Here is a 24,188-nt window from a genome sequence, read left to right as displayed (position 1 = left end):
TTGGCCATCTCCCCCTTTAGGTATAACAGTTTAGTTTGACTGAAGCAGTGGCAGCAAGAGGCCCTGCAATCTAGCAATAAGTGCACGAGGCTGGAAGTCAGAACACAGGCATTTCTATTCTCAACTCTGCCACTGACTCTCTTTTTTACCCTGGGCAAGATCCTTCACTTCATTGTGCCTCAGAATATGTCCTGTCTAGTTATGTTCATTGATCAGCATTGAGCTACCCTGTAGGAATGGATTTTTAACAAGTCAACATCCTTGTTCTTCCCATGCTGAAGCAGTAAAGGTGTTAACCTCATGCACAGCCTGCCTGCCTCTTGCTATGCCAGCCACACAAAATGCATCCGACAATCCTGCAAAGTTTCTGCACTGAATAAACTAATCAGATTTTTTGCCTGCCTTTATCCTGAAGGGAACTGCAGAGGGATCAAAATATGCAATGGTACAAAACAAAATAAAAAGCAGTAGCACAGGCATATTCTCTGGAGTGTGTGTCTGGGAGCAATATGTCACCATGGGGTCAAAGCAAACAATGGGGACCTGTCACTTCACATCTGTATCCATGGAAACTTGCAAGGGGTTTGGAGACAAAATTGACAAAATTATTGACACTCACATATGAAATATAAACCTTGGGACATAGGAGCCTAATAAAAATCAGTTAAGTATGTGTGTTTAAACACTGATAAGTTTACCTTTAAGATCTCATCTAAGTGATTAAATGTGTTTTACTAGACAAGCATGAAGATAAGATTCTCTGCTCCAAGGAGCACGGAATCTGAATAGAGTAAGTGACAAAGGACAGTAGATGGGGAAGGTGATTGGTCACATTTGGCACTGGTGTTGGTTCCAGGCTTTGTGTTTTGTTTCTGAATTTGCTAGTATTTTTTTCCAGGTGAGACAAGAGTTTGTATAAGATCTTGTCCTTTGTGGACAGCACTGGTATGAACTGATGTTGTCCTTTAGGAGTTCAAAGTCTTTCTACAAGCACATAGATTGCCATAAATTATAGCAAGTGAAAAAAAATAGCTTAAGGATGACAGGAGGCTAGTATTCTGAATACAGGACTGGTGCCCAGGAATTCCCAAGTTTGATTCCGGTTCTCTTTAGCCAGGGACAAGTCAGTTCCTCTCTTGCTTCGGCTCTTTCTCCAAGATGAAGACATTGCTAACTACTACCCAGGGGTGGTGAGAGGACTGTCTGAAAAATGCTACAAGTTATAAAATAGGAATTAATAGGAAATAGAAGGTCTTATGCTTTCATCTGAAAGAGCACTCACTCTAGCATTCCTCCCTCCCCCTTGGGCTGCCCCTCCAGAGTCACAGCTGGCATCATCTGAGCCTTGTTCAATGCAAGTTCACACCACAAGAATCACAGCTCCAAGGAAAATGACAGGATACAAAAAACATTGGAAGGCACAGCGCATAAACCTGATACTCTCCTCCAGCACGGGAAGGTTTGACCCTATGGATCAGTGCACAAAGCCACTGACCACACTCTTCACTTTCTCCACCTCACAACTCTGCTGTACACTTTTACAGTCATCACAAAAGGTAGGTGGGGATGCAAGACTCTCTTTGTGAGCTCTCTACAGATCAAAAGACTAGCAGAGCAGAAACTGTGCATCTTCACTATTCATGGCCCTAAAAAGCTTGCACAGAAGGGCTCAGGAATCAGGGTGTAGAGTAGCAGACCAAAAAGGCACTGCTCCAAGGAAGCTCACAGCAACAGAGTCATAGTTTGGAACAGCACCATACCAGTGCTCATGTTTTCGAGCCTCTCAGTAATTGGGTTGACAGGGTTGTGCTAGAAGGAAGTTCAGGCTTATGCAGACATAGTTCACAGTGGCAGGCCATGCTCCTGAGCTCACTTCCTCCGTTGGAGTCACAGCTGGCAGGAGCTGGCTATAATTAGGCCTTAACATATGTAGACAGCGACTGTGAACTCCCAAAAATGTTTCTCTTGGCCCCCAGAGTCGGATGTTAAAAATGGCTATGGGTTTGTCAAGAATTGAGGTTGAGCGATATCAAGGCGGCAGTGCACGGAGCGCCGAGCTGCATTTAGGTCCCTAGGCATCAGAACAATTAGTTTTCAGTCGAGTGTCAGGTTTGCTTGACTGCAATCGGAATTGCCCATGTTTATTTTAAAGAGAAGTCCACCTGCACTGCAGAAAGATGCTACAAAAATGGCGAGTATGGGGAAAGCATCACTTAGCCAGCACAGCTTCCAAAGCCAGCCTCTTAGGACCTGGACCAGATCAGACCGCCACCACGCAGCATCTGGCCAACAGCAGTGGGTCTAGGGTGTTATAAAGTAATTACATTGCAGGGTTCCATCTGCCTTCCCAGCACCTAAACATCTATTTAGAATCAACAGCACCATGCCTCTCTGTAGACAATGGAAAAGGTCCCTTTCATTGGACAACAGGAATTGCTATTGTAGTAGTTCACTGTTTTATGGTAAGCAACTTCTACTGCTGTTCATTTGTTACATCAATGCTGTTTTCATGGGCTCATTTTATTTTCTAAGCTTCCCCCCCTTTATTGACAACTGGGATTTACTGCAAACGGGTTGACGTATGTTGAATTGAATCAGGCAAAGATGAGATTTAATACATTTAAATACCCTCACAATAAATAACTTTGCACTGGTACAGTGCCTTCCCTCTGAGGACCCAAAGGGTTTCACATAGGCTGATGTAATGAGCCCTACAATACTTCTGCCAAGTGGGCAACTACTCTTACCCCCATTTTACAGGTGGGGAAACAGAGGCACGGAGCTTTTAAAGGGTCGCCCAAGGTGACAGTATGGCTCAGTAGCAGAGGGGGAAACTGAACCCAGATATTTTGACTCTCTGTTCTATACTTTACGTATCCTTGCTCCCTGTTTTATGGAATAATCCTACGTTGGGCCAGAGGGAGGATGGAGATGTCCTAATGAAGATGTGTTTCCAATTGCTTTGATTTGTTCTCCCATCAGAAGGCTGTGGTGATGACACGGTTAAATCATTTGCCGCCTGCTGCTTGGTTAGCACTGATCACTCTTGCTGCTCAGATCACACAGACGGTATCTGACAGTAACTTCCAACTCTGTTGGGAACCTATTCCAAACACGCATGACTGATACCATTGGAGCGACGTGCATGCCCTCACCCTGCCAGGGCACTGGAAATACCAGATGGAACCTGGATCGGGCCACCAGAATGAAGGCATCACTCCAGAGCTTCATGCAAACTGCTGGCACCCCATCCGATGCGGCACAGAAGGAGTGCACTATTAATAGAAGCCATTAAGGGCTAAATCCTCCCCCTGCGCCAAGCGTAAGTAACCAGGTGAGGCAGAGGGGAATTTTGCAGAGGAAGCAGTCCTCCTCTAGGCTGCACAGGGCCGTAAGATGCAGCAAGCTTCCTATCCCTGCTCCTGTGCTGCAGGGCAAGTTGCCGAATGGAAACAGGAGAAGGCAATAGCCAGCCATTCGGTGCAGTGGCCGCACCCTGCGGTATAGGGTCAGAGTTTTTCTATCATGCAAATTAACAGCCCCCCTATTGCCAGCTCCCCTCACCCTACCCAGCAAAGGAATTCAGCCTCCAGAACTGTTAAACTGGCGTCCACCATAAGCATTTAGAGCAACATTTCCAAACTTCTGCACCTAAAATAGGCACCCTGCGCCAATATTTAGGTGCATGTGGTCGAGTACCCACAACTTTCCCTGGACTTCAGCGGGCGCTGCAGTTGCTCAGTACCTCTCAGGGTCACGCCCGAAACTTGAAAACTGGCATGGACTGTAGTGTCCACCAGAACTGATGGAGGTCCAGGGAATCACCCTTAAAGTAATCACTGGAATCCATTTCTTATTGAAGTCATCTGCTTGTTGGCTCAAATAGTAAGTAGTGTCTTCCCTAATAGGTTACTCTTGGAGCATATTGGTAAAGTCCAGGGGGGTTTATAAAACCTATGTTATGCAACAGTATATTTTCCCAGTACAAGAAGCAACATGGCTTGGACTTGTAGTTTTGTCCATGCCAGTCATGTAACAAGGCTCATATATATTTTCAGGTTCCACGTTTCAGCAGATTTATGCTGTGGAGAGGCTGTATCTTCAGGATTAGAGCCCTACACCACAAGGTGCTGAGTAGCCTCAATTGCCATAGACTTCAACACAGGTTGAAGGTGTAGAGCACTACACAGGACTGGGTCCTCAAAAACATGAGAGAGCCACAGTCTTGGAGCTTACCAGTTAGGGGCGAGGATATAAACTCTTAAAGCAATGGTGTCATCCTGTGAACGGAGCACTGGGCTAGCAGTCAGGAGAGTTTGCTTCCCAGCCCTACCACTGAGCAGGGCAAGTTCAAGCGTAAGGCTGGAAGGGATCACCAGGATCATCTAGCCTGACCTCCTGTGTATCACAGGCCACCATCACCCAGCACCCACATGCTAAACCCAATTTAGGATCAGATTTTTGGTAGTGTCCACCAATTGCACACGGCCAGCTGGAGACATCTAGGGCCTGATTTTCATAGGAGCTGACCAGGACTTTCCCATTGACTTCAGGCAAGGTTGTAGGTGCTCAGCAACCTTGAAGGTCAGGCCCAATGCTCTTAAGTCAGGTACCCAAAAAATGAGTGGACTTTTAAAATTTGTGGCCAAAAGCTCTCTGCGCTTCAGTTACTCTACCTGTAAAACGAACATAATAATGGTTTATGTGGCGCTTCCAGTTCTATGGATGAGAAATGCTATACAGAGTAGCAGCCGTGTTAGTCTGTAGCCATAAAAAGAACAGGAGTACTTGTGGCATCTTAGAGACTAATAAATTTATTTGAGCATAAGCTTTTGTGGGCTATGAAGCGGGCTCTAGCACACAAAAACTTCTGCTCAAATAAATTTGTTAGTCTCTAAGATGCCACAAGTACTCCTGTTCTTTTTACAAGTTAGATGGTTATACAGATGGCCATGTGATGTCCTATCTGATGTCAATGAAGCCAGGATTTGGCCTAAAAAAGAGTCAACAAGCCTATAACAGGGGTGGTATAGGGTGACAGAGAAAGGTCAGGTCAAGTTATTGCAATAATTTTTATGACATGAAAACAGGTTTGGGTCATTTTAATTTAAATATAGGGTTTGGGGAACAGTGTCCATAGACTAGACTGTAAAGAAGCCACACACTATTAATACAGTTATATTAGTACTAGCTTGATAACAGTGCAGTGATTTTTTTGAATGCTGGCAGCATTACACAACAGCAGCACAAGATGTTCTATTGTAGAGTTCTGGTGACAAATCATTAGTTCTTTGCTATCAAATTTCCACGAGCCCTTGATGGGATTATAGACAATTACTTGTATGCCTATTATTCCCATTATAATAGGAAGATTGCAGCAGCAGCTGTATAGTATCACATGCTATTCTTCGCTCATAATCCAGCAGGCTGAATGATGGATTTTCTTGGAACATTCAGGTCAATTAAATGAGGTTTCTGGGAACTGCATCTCAAAAAGGAGCCCAGGCACAATGTTGAGTCAGCATGACTAAAAAGCCCTTCAGTTGTACTTTTACAGGGCTGTACCCTGGATTTGGATACATGTGCTGGGCTCCAGTGAGAGACATGTGGAGTTTTATGGCCCTAGCCTTGTACGATAGGTAGATATACAGAAGAAAACAATTGAACTGCAGGGCATTACCTGGAACCAATTCTAGCCCTGCTACCATAAGCCGCTTAAGTTAACCCCTTGATGGAATTATTTCCCTGTAAGTCACTGCAATCCATCCATTACTTTTAGCAGGCTTTTAGCACTGCACACTTCTAAGGGTCTTTTCAGCTGAAATCCCCTTGAGAAAGAAATGACTGAAGGGACATGGCCTGGAGAACCCACACCTTAAAGTGGCTCATGCTGCTTCTGAAAGCTTCAGTCACCACCTGGGACTAGACATGCACTCTCTCTAAAAGCCTCAGTGTGTGAACAGTTGTTATAGCAAGAATCTGCCCCAGCGCATGGCTGCAATGATCCAAATCTGCCTGAGCAATAGATACGCAGATATGCAAGGAGGAATGGAAACACCCTTGGCTCCTTCAGATGGTACCAGACATCACACTTGCAAGGAACACCCTTCAGGTGGCCTGGATTTATTCTTTTTCCTCAAACTAGAAGCTGCATTGGGATTGAGACTAGAACTCGAAAGCCAACTTCACTCCCTTTGCTTTTCTAAGTCCAAACACAGGACACAGTCAGGATTCTCAAGCTCTGACAAGGACTCCCTAAAGCCATCTTGGGCAAATCAAACTTGTCAATTCTTTGGGCTTGTCTTCATGTACAGCGTTACAGAGAGCAGCTGAGTGAAGACACTATTAGGCCCAGAAGTGAAAGTGAGCTGGTCTGTACCGGACAGGACCGGCTTCCCCTGCAGTGATTTAAAGGGCCCAGGGCTCCAGCCACTGCTGGGCACCCCAGGCCCTTTAAATCACCGCTGGAGCCCCAGGAGGCAGTAGCTATGTTGATGGAAGAAGCTCTCCTGCCAACACAGCATGTTCTACACTGAGGGTCAGGCCAGTTTAACTAGCTCACTCAGGCATGCGGATTTTTCACACCCCAAGTGACAGTTATACCAATATAGGTCTGTGGTGTAGATCCAGCCCCGGTATTGCCATCTGAGGAGCGGTGATGGCAACACTGACTCCCCTGCATGCCTCTGCCAGGGTGACTATGGGGATTAACATAAAGCCCTTGGTGGATGAGAAGTGCTAAGCAGGTAGCATTATCTCCACCAGCCCTCTGTACAATTTTAGACAGTATTCTGAGCTCAATAACCCATCCTCACACTACCCTGCCTGATCATATAGAAGATCAAACAATGAAAAGTTCATTAGCACCCTTTTCCCCTAATTACCGAATGCTCTGGCTAAGTGAATCACAGGAGGGGACCAGAACTGGCTTACTAATTGGTCAGAAGGGCACTGTGCTAAACACACTAAGCAGGTTTGACATGCTCCACATACACCAACTTTTAAATGTGTAGCCTGAGCTGACACCATTTACATACAGCCTGCTTCAACAACAGGATGGCCCTAATCTCTCTCCAGGACATATACTGGTCAGTACAAATCAAACACCCTTCTAGGCCATTGGTCTATTATTTTGCAATTTTTGCATGGCAGGTGCTGCGGAACCTAACCGAGTCAGATGCCCCATTCCCACTCATGAGGGTTTGAGGGCTCTACTCCTTCAAAACTGCCAACTTGAAGCCTCACATTCCACTGTGTGTCAAGTATTTTCACCCTTATTATACAGATGGAGAAATGGAGGTTAAGTGACTTGCCCAAGGGGATAGGGAGGAAACCATACACTGAATCAGTGGCAAAGCCGGACACAGAACCTAGAGTCCTGACTCCAGCCCCATTCTCTAATCCTTCTCACACTGACACGTGTAAACCCCAGGACCCCGTTGTCAGGAATTTTTTGATTTGTACATGGCCTAAGTAATTGAATGACAAAAGTTCTCATCCTTATTACATTTTAAACCCAAGACTTTTAAAAGCAACCAGTGGTCAGATGCCCAATTATCAGAGGGCAGGAGCTTGGCACTTTCTGAAAATCAGGCCCCTTCAGGAGGTCTCAAATTGGGCATCTGAAATCACTAGTCAATTACAAAAAAAAAGAAAAGAAAAAAAAGCACGCCCCATGGCCTAAATCTTTTCTATCCATTAACAAAAGTAGGAAGAGGCACCTTAATTTAGCCTTGGGACTCTGATTTGATATCACCGACAGACTGATTTATAAGCTACCTAAAAGAGTCCAGAACCCCTCTCCCCATGCCCCACCACCCATTCATAATGTTGCTGCACTGGATTTTACAGATGTCGTCTGCTTCACCAGTTCAGCCTCTTAGTACATGTCAACACAGTGACAAAACTCCTCAAAATATTGTGACATCACCAAAAAAATGTCAAGGCAGGTTACGTTACGGACTACAGCCAAATATAATTGCACCAGCACGGACAGTGAAGGTTCGATTGGGAACACTGAGCTCTTTTCCTTACTTTACATTTAAAAGAGGATAAAAGGGAGAAGAAAAACAAGCCTCTAAGAAAGCTGCTAAAATGCCGATTTGTAGCCTTGGTCCACTTTTGTCAAAGTCCTGAATGCCTGAGAGAAACAGAGAAAAAGATCATTGTATACAACTGGGGACTGTGTTGAATTTACCTGGATCTCCAGGTACTCAGTAGATCTATGCAGGCAGCCTGCAACAATACAAAGAGAGAGCGCGCATTTGTTTTCATTTTCTTGGCGAAATATCCCCAAATTCCCTCCACCCTTGATTCATAAATGCAAACACCTGCATTCCCGTCATGTCATTCTTTTAGTATCAAAATGGATCTATGGCATTGCCAAGTTGGTATGCAAGGGCACCCATCACACAAAACCTAGGCATGGATGGTATTTAAAACAGTATTTGAAAAAAAAAGTTTCAGGAAAAGAAATCATTTTTAGCTATTTCCCTCTACTGGGCTGCTGTCTCCACCGTTCCTTTGACATACCAGAGGCTCTACAATCTATAGGGGAGCTATTTCTCATAATAGTAGTACTTGTACCTCAAGAAGATTGAGTCATCCAGCCTGTAAACTAAGAGCTGGTAACAGCTGCAAAGCCTTTCACACGCAGTTCATCAGTTTCAATTCAGCTACTCAGAGAGACCAAAGTTTGTTACTGTCTGACCATTATTGGTGGGCTACACATGGCTGATGTCAGCCGAGGTCCCAGTGAACAGGGATTGACATCACAAAGGCCCTGTGATAATGCTTTGTTGGCTGCTTCAGGCCAAGCATACAGGTGCCATGCAGGTCACCTCATCCTAGTGGTGGTCTCCCTTGGTCAGGATTGAAGCAGTGGGGAGAGGGGTGGAGATGGTACACTGCAGCTGCCTACGCTTATCTCTTGTGGTTGAGGAACAACCACCACCAATATGAATACAATGACAGTAAAAACCTCACTCAGATGTATTGATACAGGGCTTGGACAATCTAAGTTTGACGGTGGGGAGGGGAGGATCAGAACAGGACTATGACAGATTTGACAAAATCTATTGAAGAGCCCTCAGCTATCCAATGAATGAGATGACTTACAGAAACCAGGTGTGAGGGATTTCTCACCTTAGAAAATCCACAGAGGATTGAGAGTAGCCAAGAGAAGGATGGAGGAAGATAAAGCGACAGAAATATTTCTTTTTTCTAATATTTAAACAAACTGCACTCTTACTCCTGTGATCTAGCCAAAACTTAAAAACAGTCAAATCAGAAGATGTTCTCAGTAGTTGTACCTCATATCCAAGCAAAATAAACCAATATCCCTTCCCCTTGCACACATCTGCCCCTTAGCATTCTCTTCCCTCTCCAAAAGCACAGGCACCTTGCAGTGTACCCTGAAAACAAGAAATCCAAGCTATGTGAGACCAGGGGTCGAGCAGGTTCCAAAGTGGAGGGCCCCTCAAAGAGGGCATACTGTGGGTAGCCTTTTATAAATCAGTCTTCTCTCATTCTGATCTGAGGAGCTCAAAAGCAGAATTGTCTCAACTACTCACAGGTGTGGCAGTAGGGCGCAGGGAGAGAGGATGTCTCCAGTAGTGGGGACCCAAGTCTCCAAAATAAGGTTCTGTCTGCCCAGTCTCTTAACTACACACAAAATGCTTTCAGTACCCTTGCTCGTGCTGTGGACCCCCCACCAATGTCAAGACAAGAATGGAGATTTTTGAAAATAGAAGAGGATGAATTCATGGCTCAACTCTAACTGAAGTCTAGACACAATATGAGTGTTTTATATGGACCATGGCAGAGTTGTATTAATACCTTCACTTATTCTTAGGCAGGGTTTTTATTGCTTGTTTTAGATGCCTGTTTCAAAGAAGGGTAGGATCTGACAAACTCTTGGTACCACAAGGAGAGCGATGGTAAATGGAGGTGGGGGCCGGGACGGTCACTTCTTTTTCTCCCCCTTCAAGGCCTCTGTTCTACAACCCACTGCTCTACTATAAAACGTTCTGAAAAACAAGGCTATATTTAAAAAGGTGGGACCAAGTGGCGAACACATTAATAAATCACATCTGGGGATCTGTAAGGAGAGGATCCTTCAATGACACTGGGAGAATGAGATGCCATTTAAAATAATGCTACCCTGGTAAAGCTCAATTGCATAAAGACCAAATAAGAGCTGATAAGAGGATATTTTAAACGCAATTATCTGGCTTCTAGAGCCACCTCCTCATCTTATTGTTAATTACACATTCATTCAGTTTGGTAAGTTCTTAGTTAAAATTTGGTATCAGACATCTCTTCTGGAGAGCTGCTAATCTTGCACTGTAATTCACAGTTATAACGAGTTTTAATATAAAAGTAGACACAGATGGGCAGGACAGTTTGGGCAGCTTTTTTCCTTTTTAGTAATAAAACCCAAGCTTATGCCACTTCTTGGATGTGAGCTCCCAATATTAAGGCTTAAATTCCCTCAAGGGGGAAAAACAAGCAGAATGGGAGATAATACACAACTGCAAGAGGGAGGCAGGGCTTCAGAAAATGGACGAACATGGACTATTTTACAGTCTGTCACGCTGAAGTGGTCTCATTTGTTGTGAGGTTCTGCTGAGTAACAACTCTACATGGAGTACAGCTGAAGTATAACAAAAAAAAAAAGTCCACCACACCAGGGGGACAGAGCCAGATTTTCAGAAAAACTCAGTTCCCATTTAGCCACCTAAATAAAAGGCATATTTGCCAGATGAACTCAGCTTTGATTCTGGCATCAAAGTAAGTGGCTACGGTGGAGCTACTCTGAAAATCTGTCCTTTAGTTATGTATCAGATGGGTAGCCGTGTTAGTCTTGATCTGTAAAAGCAGCAAAGAGTCCTGTGGCACCTTATAGACTAACAAATGTTTTGGAGCATGAGCTTTCGTGGGTGAATACCCACTTCGTCAGATGCATGTGATGCTGCCTTTAGTTATGCAGACCCATGTTTTCAGTAGGGCCTCTGATTATGCCCAAACCTTAGAAAATCTCAAGTCTTCTGAGCATCCAAAACGTTAACTAAAGTGAACAGAGCTACAGGTGCCCAGCACCTCTAAAAATCAGGCCCAGCCCATCTCAAGTCCAGTTCCAGAAAAAACAAGGCACTCAAAATTAATGGCCACTCTTGAGTATGTGAGTCTTACACAAAGTGTTGCAACAGATTCAATGATGGTTTAAAGTGCCATGAGAGAACTCAGTGGATGCCAGAGACAAAGTCATGACTGGTTTCCTGCAGTTTCTGTTTAGTGTTTCAATTCTCACTTGGGAGTAGTTTTTAAATATCTGTTTTGCTTGTTCATATTGTGACTGTCTTCTACTGGAGATGATTTGGGCTTGCAGTTCCCAAGCAGGATTTAGGCACATGAGGCCAACACATTAAAAAGGAACAATGATTAGAGATCAGCTCAGGCGCAGCTCTAGGCATTTCGTCACCCCAAGCACGGCAGGCAGGCTGTGTTCGGCGGCTTGCCTGCGGGAGGTCCGTTGGTCCCGCGGCTTCGGCGGACCTCTCGTAGCTGTGCCTGAGAGAGGTCCAGAAGCCGTGGGACCAGTGGACCTCCTGCAGGCAAGCCGCCGAAGGCACCCTGCCTGCCGTCGCCACAGTGCCAGCAGAGCGCCCCCCGTGGCTTGCCGCCCCAAGCACGTGCTTGGCGTGCTGGGGCCTGGAACTGCCCCTGGATGAGCTCCCATCACAAGACTGGGAACCAGGTTCTGAACACCCCAGAATGCAATCAGCTCATTATAAAGATAGGTGCCATTTGCAAAGTTGATTTCTGGATCTGGATTCAGACTAACACCTGCAAAAAAACACAGCAACACTGTGTCACGGAGTCACCGGGCGATGCTCTGGAACTGCACCCCACCAAGCCAGTCAGGACTTTGGGGAACCTCCTCTCCCTTGGAGCAGACTTGTTCAGGGCAAGAAGCTCACACAGCTTCACCTCCTGGGTCTCTCCTTGGAGCATTCAGCATCCTCTGCCCCTCCGTGCGCTTCCCACAGCGAGTCCACCCCAGCGGGGTCCTGGGGAAGCCACCGGGTTCTGCACCCCCACTTTGCAGTCAGACGTGACTCTCAGCCAGCCAGTAAAACAGAGGTTTATTCGATGACAGGAACAGGGTCTAAAACAGAGCTTGTAGATACAGCGAACCGGACCCCTCGGCTGGGTCCATTCTGGGGGGCAGTGAGCCAGACCCTCAGGCCTGCCCTCCACCCTCGACCCCAGCCAGCTCCAGACTAGCAACCCCTCCCAGCCCCTCCTCTCTGCTCAGCCCCTTTTCCGGGCCAGGAGGTCACCTGATCCCTTTGTCTCCAACCCCTTCAGCTGGCACCTTTGCAGGGGAGGGGCCCAGGCCATCGGTTCCTAGGAGACAGAGTGTCAGGCATTTAGGTGCACTGGCCCTTTGCTCTGCCACATACTTAAGAACTGCCATGGGGACACTGAGGCACCAATACAGTATTCAGAGAAAACATTAAGAACTTTCCCAGTTCGTCACACACTGCACTACAGGCCAGAGCAGGGAATTAAGAGCATTGTCTCAAATTGCAACTAAAAGGGGAATGTAAGTGGGCAATGACCGTGCAAGCTGAAATTTGGCCATGTTTACCTTGGCCCAAAATTCTCCTCTCAGCTACGTAGGTGCAACTACCAGTGCCTGCAATAGGGCAGACTCCACCTTCCCTCACCTAATCCCATGGGAAGTTCTCGGAGTTCCTTAATGGCCACAAGTGGTCATGACTATAGTTTTACATCATTGCCAGATAGCATCCCTACCAACATGTTGGGTGATTTGGTGCATAGGGAAGAATGCCTCTTAATCATCAATACCATCCATTTCTATTTTCCAAGGAAATCCATCTAGCCAAATACTTGGCTTGGCTGATCCTTGCTTAGCTTGTGACAGGATCAAGGCACAAAGTAGCCTCTCTTTTAACCATATAAACATATAAGACAATCTGATCAGCAACTTCCGTGCCCAGAGTATGCTACTAGCAACTTCTCCAGCTAACCAGAACCACCACGGACACAGTCAACACAACTGCTGCAGTAGTCATCAGCCATGTGGAAACTTGGACAGATGACTAGGAAGGAGTATAAAAATATTGCCTGAGCATGCAGAGGTGTAATCAGGAAGGCCAAAGCACAACTGGAATTGCAGCTAGCAAGGGATGTGAAGGGTAACAAGAAGGGTTTCTACAGATATGTTAGCAACAAGAAGGTGGTCAGGAAAGTGTGGGCCCCTTATTGAATGGGGGAGGCAACCTAGTGACAAATGTGGAAAAAGTTGAAGTACTCAACGCTTTTTTGGCCTCGGTCTTCATAGACAAGGTCAGCTCCCAGACTGCTGCACTTGGCAGCACAGTATGGGGAGGAGGTGAGCAGCCCTCAGTGATGCAAGAACAGGTAAAGGACTATTTAGAAAAGCTGGACATTCATAACTCCTTGGGGCTGAATGCAGTGCATCTGAGGGTGCTGAGGGAGTTGGTTGATGTGATTGCAGAGCCATTGGCCATTATCTTTGAAAACTCGTGGTGACTGGGGAAGGTCTCAGATGGCTGGAAAAAAGCAAATGTAGTGCCCATCTTTAAAAAAGAGAAGAAGGAGAATCAAGGGAACTATAGACCTGTCAGCCTCACCTCAGTCCCAGAAAAATCATGGAGCAGGTGCTCAAGGAATCCATTTTGAAGCACTTGGAGGACAGAAAGGTGATCAGGAACAGTCAACATGGATTCACCAAGGGCAAGTCATGCCTCTCCAACCTGATTGCCTTCTATGATGAGATATCCACAGAGCCAATTATGATGAAAAGCAGTGGATGTGATATACCTTGACTTTAGCAAAGCTTTTGATACTGTCTCCCACAGTATTCTTGCCAACAAGTTAAAGAAATATGGATTGGATGAATGGACTATAAAGGTGGATAGAAAGCTGGCTAGATCGTCGGGCTCAAAGAGTAGTGCTCAACGGTTCGATGTCTAGTTAGCAGCCAGTATGAAAGGGAGTGCCCAGGGGTTGGTTCTGTGGCCGGATTTGTTCAACATCTTCATTAATGATCTGGATAATGGGATTAATTGCACCCTTAGCAAGTTTGCAGATGACACTAAGCTGGGGGGAAGAAGTAGAGATGCTGGAGGGTAGGGTTAGGGTCCAGAATGACCTAGACAAATTGGAGTATTGGGCCAAAAGAAATCTGATGAGGTTCAACAAGGACAACTGCAGAGCCCTGCAATTAGGACAGAAGGAGCACTGCCAACTGATTGAGGGGAATGATTATTCCCCTCTATTCGGCACTGGTGAGGCCACATCTGGAGTACTGTGTCCAGTTTTGGGGCCCCCACTACAGAAAGGATGTGGACAAACTGGACAGAGTCCAGCTGGGGGCAATGAAAATGATTAGGGGACTGGGGCACATGACTTATGAAGAGAGCTGAGGGAACTGGGCTTATTTGGTCTGCAGAAGAGAAGAGCGAGGGAGGATTTGATTTCAACTACCTGAAAGGGGGTTCTAAAGAGGATGGAACTAGGCTGTTCTCAATGGTGGCAAATGACAGAACAAGGAGCAACGGTCTCAAGTTGCATTGGGGGAAGTCTAGATTGGATATTAGGAAAAACTATTTCACTAAGAGGGTAGTGAAGGACTGGAATGGGTTACCTAGGAAGGTGGTGGAATCTCCATCCTCAGAGGTTTTTAAGGCCTGGCTTGACAAAGCCTTGGCTGGGATGACTTAGTTGGTGATGGTCCTGCTTTGAGCAGGGAGTTGGACTAGATGACCTCCTGAGGTCTCTTCAAACCCTAATCTTCTATGATTCTATGTCATGTCCTTAAGCATCACAGCCATTTCCTTTCCCTGCCCCCCCCCGCCAGGGGTGGAGCCAAGTCCTTCCCCTCAAAGCTAGAGCAGGAAGAACAGAGTTTCCAGTGATCTGTCCCATTTCCTCACATGCAACTGTCTCAGTCACACCATTGAGCTTAATGAAAGTATTTGGACTTGACTTTCTGCAGTCACTTATTCTGAAGTTCTGCATTCAGAGGAATAAAAAAAGCAAACCAACTCACAGCATGCCAACTTTTTCAGCTCTATTAGCTGTGATGACATGTTCTTTTAAGCCTGTTAATTTGATGGTGCTGTATCTAGCTCATCTCTTGTAGAGGACTAATCAATGTCCATTTACCTGCAAGGTTAGTTGGGTGACATGGAGGAACATTACTGCTGACCTCACAGAAGATTATTTGTGTGTGAAGATTTTGCACAGGACATTCACAATATACACAGTTCCAAATTAATTTGCTGTCAATCATGAGAAACTTTCATCCCAGAATCCAGAATTTTTAATGGCAAGTTGGGTTGGGACACCCAGGCACACAAGGAAGAGAGCTCTGTTATCAGGCTGAAGCCAGGTCAGCCTCACACTTGCTACCATGGCCAAGACAGCTGAAAAGAGGTCAGACAAAAATACAAAGCCCAGATGCTGATCTGACTGGAAAATGAAAACCCTAAGGGACTTGGCATCTGGATCCTGGAGCTGTCAATCACCTAGATGCCAGTCTCTGAAAAGCAGCACAACATGACTGTTTTTTGTTAATGTTTACTGTCCTGTTTAGAGCATTATGTGAACCAGAGATGTTCTTGTGAGTGTACGTGAGACTTGGGGATGAGTAGGTAGGGGAGAGAGACTATGTTTAAGAGCCTGTGTGATAGTCACCATACAAGATATATGTGTTCTGTACAAATTACCGGAGCTTTTGCAGTAAGTTCTACCGGGGGGGGGGGGGGCAAGAGGGGGAAGACAGAAGAGATGTTAGTTTAGAGGAAGGCCTGGCTCCATCTTACTTAGTATTCAATAATCTATTCTTATTTAGTAGTTCCCCTTCCCCCCACCCCTTTCTCCATTGCATTGGCCATCTAGGACTTCTAAGAGATCATTCTCAACCCAAACAACTGTGCATCATATATCAACATAGAAGGCACAACAGCCTAACCAGAGATCCTATTTTGAATTTGTAACTAGACAGATAAGATGTGCCAAGCTCTCAATCATCAGCTACACTGAAACCCTAGCAAAAATCAGCATGACACAGGCTTCACAGAACAAGGATACAAAAAAACCCCAAAACAAAACAAAAAACCCCCTGAGGTTTGGTATCTGCCAGGTATACCATGAAATGAGGACTAGACAGAGACTTCAGCGATGCCATGTGTGCAGTCACATGTGCACAACTAAAAAAGGCTCAGTTCTATCACTGTACTCTCCCTCTCGCCTGCACACATCTGTGGGCACGTCACAAGGATCCAAACACAAAAGCCAATGAGCTTGCAACAAGCATTCTTTGTTGCTGGGTCTACTAGAGATCTGAGAGCAAGATGTCACAAATCCTGACACCATTTAAGTGACAGCAAAACAGAGCTTTATATACATATATGCACCCTTAACCCAATTAGGGTACAGCTCAGTGTACAGATACGTCTTTATCACCATAGAGTCAAGCAGTGCTGTAAGGCACATTAGCAACTCTCCCAACTCGTCACAAATAGGACAGTGTAATTAAACATGAGGTGGCTGGTGGTACCATACCCTACTGTGAAAGAGGCATGCAGCGGTCAGAACTCATGGAACAAAAGGATACAGGCTGACTCCAAGTACCAGTCATCTTGATTACTTTCAGTAGAATGACGTACATCATTCACAAACAAGATTAGTGCCAATTACACATTAAACTCCCTGTTAAATAAAACTACCATGTGTAAAACTTCTTAAAGCATGTGAAAAGGCAGGGTTGATCTTAAGCTTTTCTTCCTTGAGACGACCTCAATGTAGCATCAGCAACATGTGGATCAATATTTCCCTGGTAGAAGTACCAGCACCTCCAACCCCAACACACACACTTTTAGACAGAACCTGAACTTTCCCCGAACCCTGTTCATAAGGAAAGGGCAGCCATTGCCATGTTTGTTTTAACCCTTAGAAGACAACTCATTTAAATGGTGCTAGCAAAGCTGTATTATGTGGGTCTTGGATTTCAGCACCCTGGACAGCTGTTGAATGACTAGTGTTAACCTGGTATGTTCCCTGTTCTCTTAGGGCAGTGGTTTTCAATCTGTGGTCCGTGGACCCCTAAGGGTTTGCAGACTATAACTAAAGGGGCACACGGAAGGTTGTTGTTACTACAGAACAGTGTTTTTCAACCTGGGATCTGCAGACTATGTCTAAGATTTCCAATTGTAAATCCCTACTGTAATTCTGAACCATTGCTCAAATCAGTACCAGGGTAGTATAATCTGGGAAACTGATTTTGCCCCTGAAAGAAGAAACCAGTGACAGCAATTCACTGCAGGAACCTGGCCATGGAGAGCTGCAGTGAATCCTCCCACAACCTTTTTGTGGAAGATATTTCCTCTTAACCATCCAAACCTGGCATCTCTCCATTGTACATTTGGTCCAGATAAGACAAATTCAGAGAGGTCTAGAGCAGCCCTGGACATTAGTGTCCTTCAAACCATTGTTGAATACCAGTCTCAGAACAGCAACAGCCAGGATTTCTAGCTAATGCTCTTCCAGCTAACTCTTAGCTTCCCCTCACCCCGTGCCACCCAGACCTTCCCAGTCCTTCCTACAAGCCTCCAGCCCAGGAGTGATGCGCTTGCTGTTTCTACACACCACAGGCTGCTCCCTCTGCCTGTAAGACATTAGTTGAGTGGGGAGTGCAGCACCAAGCAGAAAGAACCAGAAGATGCAGAGATCACCGTAGGCAGAATGATAGGATTTAGCCATACAGGCAGCTATGGGGCAATAGCCCACAAACTGAGGGATTCTTGAGAGGTACGGTTACCGTTTATCCCTTTTATTGCCCTTGAAAATGCTCACCTGAGTTAGCCATGCAAATCCATTTCTAGTTGTTAGGTTATTAATCCTTGGCCTGTTATCTCATTCACTATATATTGCAAGCCCTGTAGGAGGGCTGAGGTTCTTAATCCTCTTTTTTTTCTTTTAATTTAATCCCTCATAACATACAAGGACTGAAAGAAACCTTGCTAAAATATTAACAGCCTAGTTAGCACAACAGTGAATGCAAGCTAATCCACCCTGGGCTGGGCTTCCAAGATTATATAGCAACTGCCCAGGACAGCTGGGGAAGGAGCAGCTGCACAGGTGAAAGACTGATGTCATGACATATGCTTTATTGGAGAAAGCAGCAACCAAAAAAAAAATAGCCAACAAGATTTAAACCTGTAGTCCTGGATAGTTCACTTTAAAGAAGATAGTTCTGGAAAGAGATTACCTACAGGGCAAGGAGGAAAATGAAATCTTGGATGAGATTTGGTTAGAGGCTACAGAATTGTTTGAATGAATCTAGTTATAAGTTTTCACAGGCCACTCTGCTTGAAAATATCAAGGAAACTTTTGGTAATGATGAGCTGTAGTAAAATGAGACACCCCAGGAGTGTTAAGGAGACTGCCCAGAAAGTACAGACAAAAATTTAGGTTTGGGGATAAAAATTATGTTAAAAAGAACCTCAAGATCAATAGAAATGTGTTTATTTCCCCCCAGCCACCCCAATGCAAACCAGGCTTTAAAAACATATACATATAACACACAACAGCAACTAGTAAACACTCCAGTGCAATCAAGCAAAGCAATTATGGATGGGGAGCATTCTAATTATGGCCCAGATCCTGCAAGATGGTCTCCACAGACTCTTGCACCTGGAGAGAAACCCACTGGCTTCAACACAGCTCCATGCAGGTGCAAAGGTCTGTGCAGATCATATTGCAGGAGCTGGGCCATAATTAGAATGTTCCCCATCCATAATTACTTAGTTCAATTGCATTTAATTCCTGTGGACTACTTTGAAAAATCTCAAGAGAGAGGCAGAGTTGACATCTGACCTATCTTTGTTTCTCTGTATAATATCCAGGTTTAGAGCGTGCCTTTAATCCCTTCCTTTTACAAGCACTAACAATCACCATAAACAAACAAACACACAAACACGCACACACGCACACTCTTTCATTCAGGATCCATAAGCGTGTCCTTTGATCAGAAGGTTTTAATGGAGATTTAAAGCAAAGTGATTCATTCTTTGTGATGGCTTGGTCAGAACACAAATGTTTCCTATATGAAAATACAAAATGTTGCTGGACAAGACTCTTAGTAATTGATCAACTGTGCTGTTTACATGGCAGCATTCACAGGAACATGAAGTGCCACTTATGGTAAGTGTATTAATTCCACCATCTCAGAATCCTGGTATTCAGGGTTTGGCAAGTCACTTGCCATTTAAGATTTAAAATTTTGCAAGAAAAGCAACATGCTTTCATCCCACAGCAACCTTGCTTACAATATAACTGGACACACACTGGATATAGCATTGGACACTACCAGTTACATGAATGATTATGGAGGTAAAATTAAATTTCAGTATAAACTGCTCCAAAACAAAGACAAAATTAAAGCTGCTTTAGAAAAATGTTTATTCAATACTTCCCCCCTCATTTGTGAAACAAATACTAATAAAAGCCTCACTGCTTTCTGTCAGTGTCCATTTTCTTTCAACTTGCCCTTCTCACGACCACAAATAACTCACCAACAGTATTTCAAACCTAAGATCCCAATAACCAGTAGTCTTCATCTACAAATTCTGATCTATTTTTCTTCTGCCACTTCTATGCCATCCAGTCTTCTGTTGTTTTTAATTTAAGAACCCAAAGTCCCTTCCAAAATCACAATTCAACAAGCTGGACCTGATCACATAAATAACTCCTTTTCAATAAACACCTTTAAAATACTGCTTTGTAAAACACAAAAAGGACAAGAAACCAATACATGAGCCCTCTCTCTCACAAATGTTTACTCACATAAGTAGCCCCAATACATGCAAGAAGCCTCACTGAGGCCCCAAGACAGCTTTCAGAAGTATGGATGTGCAGGATTAGGCCTTACCTATTGCTACTGTATTATGACTGAGCATCTCTGATCATTTTTGATGTTGGTGCAATATAGAAAACCACCCCAAAGGCACTTAGCCAGCAACAGTCACAATCATACAGAAGACCCAGCAATGTTGAGACAGTTGTATCACATGAATGTCTAAACAGGCAGTTGAATAATTCATTGCAAATTAACATTCATTGTGAATTTTGGCAGTTCTCTCATCTAATAATTATTCAGGAGCCGATTATTTGACCAGCTCTGATTTCATTGTGGAGCCTGCACGAAGGTGACAAAGTTACAGAAAGTGGTAGTATCAGCTCTGCAGCACACAATCACTGCCAGCAGTGCCAACTCTCACAGTATTGATGTTGTACTTTAAGCCCCAGCCCCTGGAGTCGCATTATTCCAGGAAAATCTTGGCGTTCTTTTTATAAGGTTTCTAGACCTCATGTCTGCAGAGAAAAAAGCTTGAAAATGTGACCCTAAAGACACAAAAAAGGTGTGTGTGAGGGGCAAATAAAAAGGATCCAAGTTTTCCTTTAAAAAAAAAATCTCAGGATTTTTGCGACCTTGGCATTGGAAACATGGCATCCCATTGCCTGCCATCCTGCAGGAGGACCTGGATGTGCTTCCGTAAGGGCCTGGAGGATTTATTAACTGAAATCCACAAGAAGAAAATGCTAGCTGGTGGAGGGACAAGGGGATCACAGCCACTGAAGGAGAAGTGCTGATTTTACAGGGTTGAGAACCTATGAGCCACCTGGAGGAGATCGCTTGGGAACCGATGTCCTGGGATTGGTGGGGATTTCAGCAACGACCCTCATCCCTCCTACCTTAGCTTATTGAAAACCTCTCCCATGCTTTTCAGGGAACAACTCTCTATTCTAGATGGTAGAGAGTTGCTCCCCGCCCCATCATATGTCTTCCAGCAGGTGGGGTGGGTGTGCATATATCATTTCACAGACGCAAACCACTTCTGTCAGCAGGCAGGGTACAGATGTTTGTAGGAGCAGGTGGACATGAAACTAGAGGTGCATGGTAGAATGAGTTCAGGGAGGGATTTTAAAACCAAGAGGGCATTTCTATGTTGGATTCAGAATGGACAGGTAGTGAGTGAAGTGAACAAGGGCCCAGAGATGACATGGTACCATGTTCTGGAGCAAGAGATATAGCAAAAAGTTATTTTATTTTAATAGGCATAGCTATTGTTGTTATTGTTATATAATTGTTATTATTATTGTAGCCCTTAACAAGCCCTAGTCATGGACAAGGATCCCTTCACGTTACATTAGTACAATGGGACCCCAAATCAACCCTCCAAACCCAAACCACCCTGACCTAGGAGTCCATTTCCAAGTTTTGTAGACTGTGCCCATCTCTACATTTAGTTGTGATTATCTGTATTCGCTATGCGAATGGAACATTCTCACATCACATCTATAAAAAGGAGCAGATTGCATGTGCTCCAGATCAAAGCAATTAATAGAGATAAAGCATGATCCTGAATTTAAGTGGCTATTTTTCATGCTAGACTATGGTGTGAAGAAGTTTTGGGGAAACAAAGCAGTCATGCTGGCACTCAATTTAACTGTCTGCTGAAGGAGGCATTTTACAGAAACCTGGTTAACAATGAAGGAACCAGCATCTCAATCAACATCCTTGAATTTTTGCTTTTGTCTTCAGCATTTGTTAGGAGTACCTAGGCAACAGTGGCATCTCCACTCTAGACATCTTACTGTTTTAAGATGAATACATCTCAGTATGCCAAATTTCTGTCACATACCCAAACACACACACATTTACACTTTGTACAGCTTTGCTCTCAGGAAGAGAAAGCTGGAGATATCGCTTCAGAAATAATACTGAATAGACAACACTGCTAGTCGCAGGATCTGACCTTGAAGAAAAACAAAAATCCCAGACAGATTCTAAAAAGAACTATAATAATTTTCAGTGAAAACATTTCTCTCAACCTTTCTGACCCTTACTATAACCTCCCCATTCAGATCTTTTGCACTGTCTTATTAAAAGATCTTGCTCACTACATACATGTTATTTGTGTGTCCATGTTTTCCAAGGAGCAGACATGGCCAAATAAATAAAAATCATATTGTATCACACCAAAACATCATTCTTTCAGGCCCCAAAGGTTCCTACAGCAGACATGGACTGTTCACACACAATAAAAGGAAGAGCATTTATGTCATTATGACCAGTTCCGGCACATTTCCTAAAGACAGTGAATAGCTGAACCTGCTGTACAGTCAGGAGTACACATGATTCAGCACTTACCACCTTACTAATACCACCTAGCCTCACACACCAACAGAACAGAACTTGCATATTTAAAAAAAATAATGTTAACAAGGACAAAGCACCCATCTCCCCATCTTATAAGCAATGTATTCTCTTGGCAAGGCCTCGATGCACAGATTGCAACTCACACTCCAGGTATTTTCATAATAGCCCCACTGGATTAGGTCAGTAGTCCAGATAACCAGTACCCTGCCTGTGCCAGCAGCCTTAGGGGGAAGGTTAAATTAAATAAAATACACTGTAGTAAACAATTAAGAAATAACAATCCAGGAAGGGGGGGGGGGAATTCCCTCCCCATCAGAGGTTGGCACATACCCTGAAGCACTAAGGCGGCTCATGGTTTATGTCCATACTACCTTTCTTTCCACACCTAAGTGCGCCCAAGAAATTGACACAAGTATTTTCACACACACACATAGTGTACTGTAATGCCATTCAACATTTAGACATCATGGGGTTGCGGGGGTAGGGAGAGAGAACCCTGGTATCAGCTACCAGCCCTGATGTTCACATTTCCCTCATGAAGGGAGAGCAAGATATTAGAGCCGGGAGATCTTCCACGAGGTCCAAAAGCAGACACCTTCCCACTGCATGGTTTTGTTTTACAAAATTTGGAATAAAGGTGGGGAAGAGGAGGAGAGAGAGAAAATCTCTCTATGACAGATTCTGCAGCTGTCTTGCGGATGGAACTTCTGTGGGATTCCACAGCTAGAGTGACCACAGAACCAGCTCCCCAACCGACCAGGTATCTCAACTCTCCACACATGGCATGAAGCCACATTACACCCTCCCTCCCAGGAGGCTGTGTCACAGCCAGATGCTGCCCTTGGGTGGCGAGGGCACCCAGGGAAGCCGGTGAGGGCTGCGCGTTTCCGCAGCAGGACGGAATCGGGGCCATGGTTAAGAGGATTGGCCAAATCCCCCTGTAAGGCGCAGCGTTAATCGCTCGCCCTCCCCAGCGGGCTCAGGGAGCCGCAGGAAAGGCGCTTACGCACGGACCCCAAAGATGTCCAGCCCCATTCTTCTCTGCGCTGAGCGGATCGCCTTGCGGACCAGACCAGGGCGGGATGGCGACTGCAGCAAAGCAGCAGGGAGAAGACAGGGGGGTATTTGGGGGTGATGAGGGGCAGGGGGAAGAGGCGAGACAAGAGGGACCCGCCCAGGAGGGATGCAGGAGGCAGCTTTGCGCAGTCCCGGCACGGAGAAGGGGAGCAAGCGCGGAGGGGCCCGATCCCGCCCCGTTGCAAACCCAGCCACAGACACACGCAGGGGAAGCGGCGGTACCTCTGCACCTGGCCCGGCCCGCAGCAGCGCTTTACCTGGCCCGGCCGGGGCTGCAGCTCGGCACGCGCCTGCCTCTGGCCTCCCCGCGCCGGCTGCACGAGCGCTGCGCCCCTGCTCCGCGCCCGGCTGTCCAGCTCATCCTCCTGCAGCCTCCCGCAGTAGGGCAGGGACCAGCGGGCTCGCCGCCGACCGCCGCGTGCGCGCTCTGGGGTACCTGCGCGCCCCCGGGCAATGGGGGTGGGGGTGGAGCGCGCTTCTGTTGCTGCAGGTCCCGCTGCTGCGCTGCTCAAGAGGCGGCACGGGACTGCCCTGCACCACTGCTTGCATGGGGGGAGGGGGGTAGTAATTAATGAAGTCATTAGCAGGGAGGGAATAAGGTGGCCAGAGTAATGAGTGGGGTTATTGCCTCCCTCATAGGAAATTAGATTAAATGAGAGAAGTCATTGCCCTGGGGGGTAAGAGCAAGAGGGGGCAATTAATGGGGAGGAGAGTAATTAATGAGACAACCGAGGAAGAGTTAATAAGGTAAATGGAGGAGTAATGAATGCAGAAGTTGGTCTGATTGACTACCCCATTGATGGTAAAATGCACCTTTTCTGCCTTATTT

The 24,188-nt window shown here is 45.4% G+C and overlaps 1 protein-coding gene across 2 annotated transcripts in view; it reads right to left on the bottom strand.

Annotated features, from left to right (window-relative positions):
- NFASC (neurofascin) overlaps positions 1-23,689 on the bottom strand; it is a 184,518-nt gene extending 160,829 nt beyond the window's left edge. Inside the window, exon 1 of one of the 2 annotated variants that reach the window (XM_030561529.1) lies at positions 23,617-23,689. The gene's annotated coding sequence lies outside the window, so the exon portion shown is untranslated. The remainder of the gene's footprint in view (positions 1-23,616) is intronic. The other variant, XM_030561531.1, reaches the window with a different exon arrangement.
- Between the last annotated feature and the right edge of the window lie 499 nt (positions 23,690-24,188).

The sequence above is a fragment of the Gopherus evgoodei genome, chromosome 4, assembly GCF_007399415.2.
Source record: "Gopherus evgoodei ecotype Sinaloan lineage chromosome 4, rGopEvg1_v1.p, whole genome shotgun sequence".
NCBI lineage: Eukaryota > Metazoa > Chordata > Testudines > Testudinidae > Gopherus > Gopherus evgoodei.
This window is presented reverse-complemented; position numbering and strand designations above follow the sequence as displayed.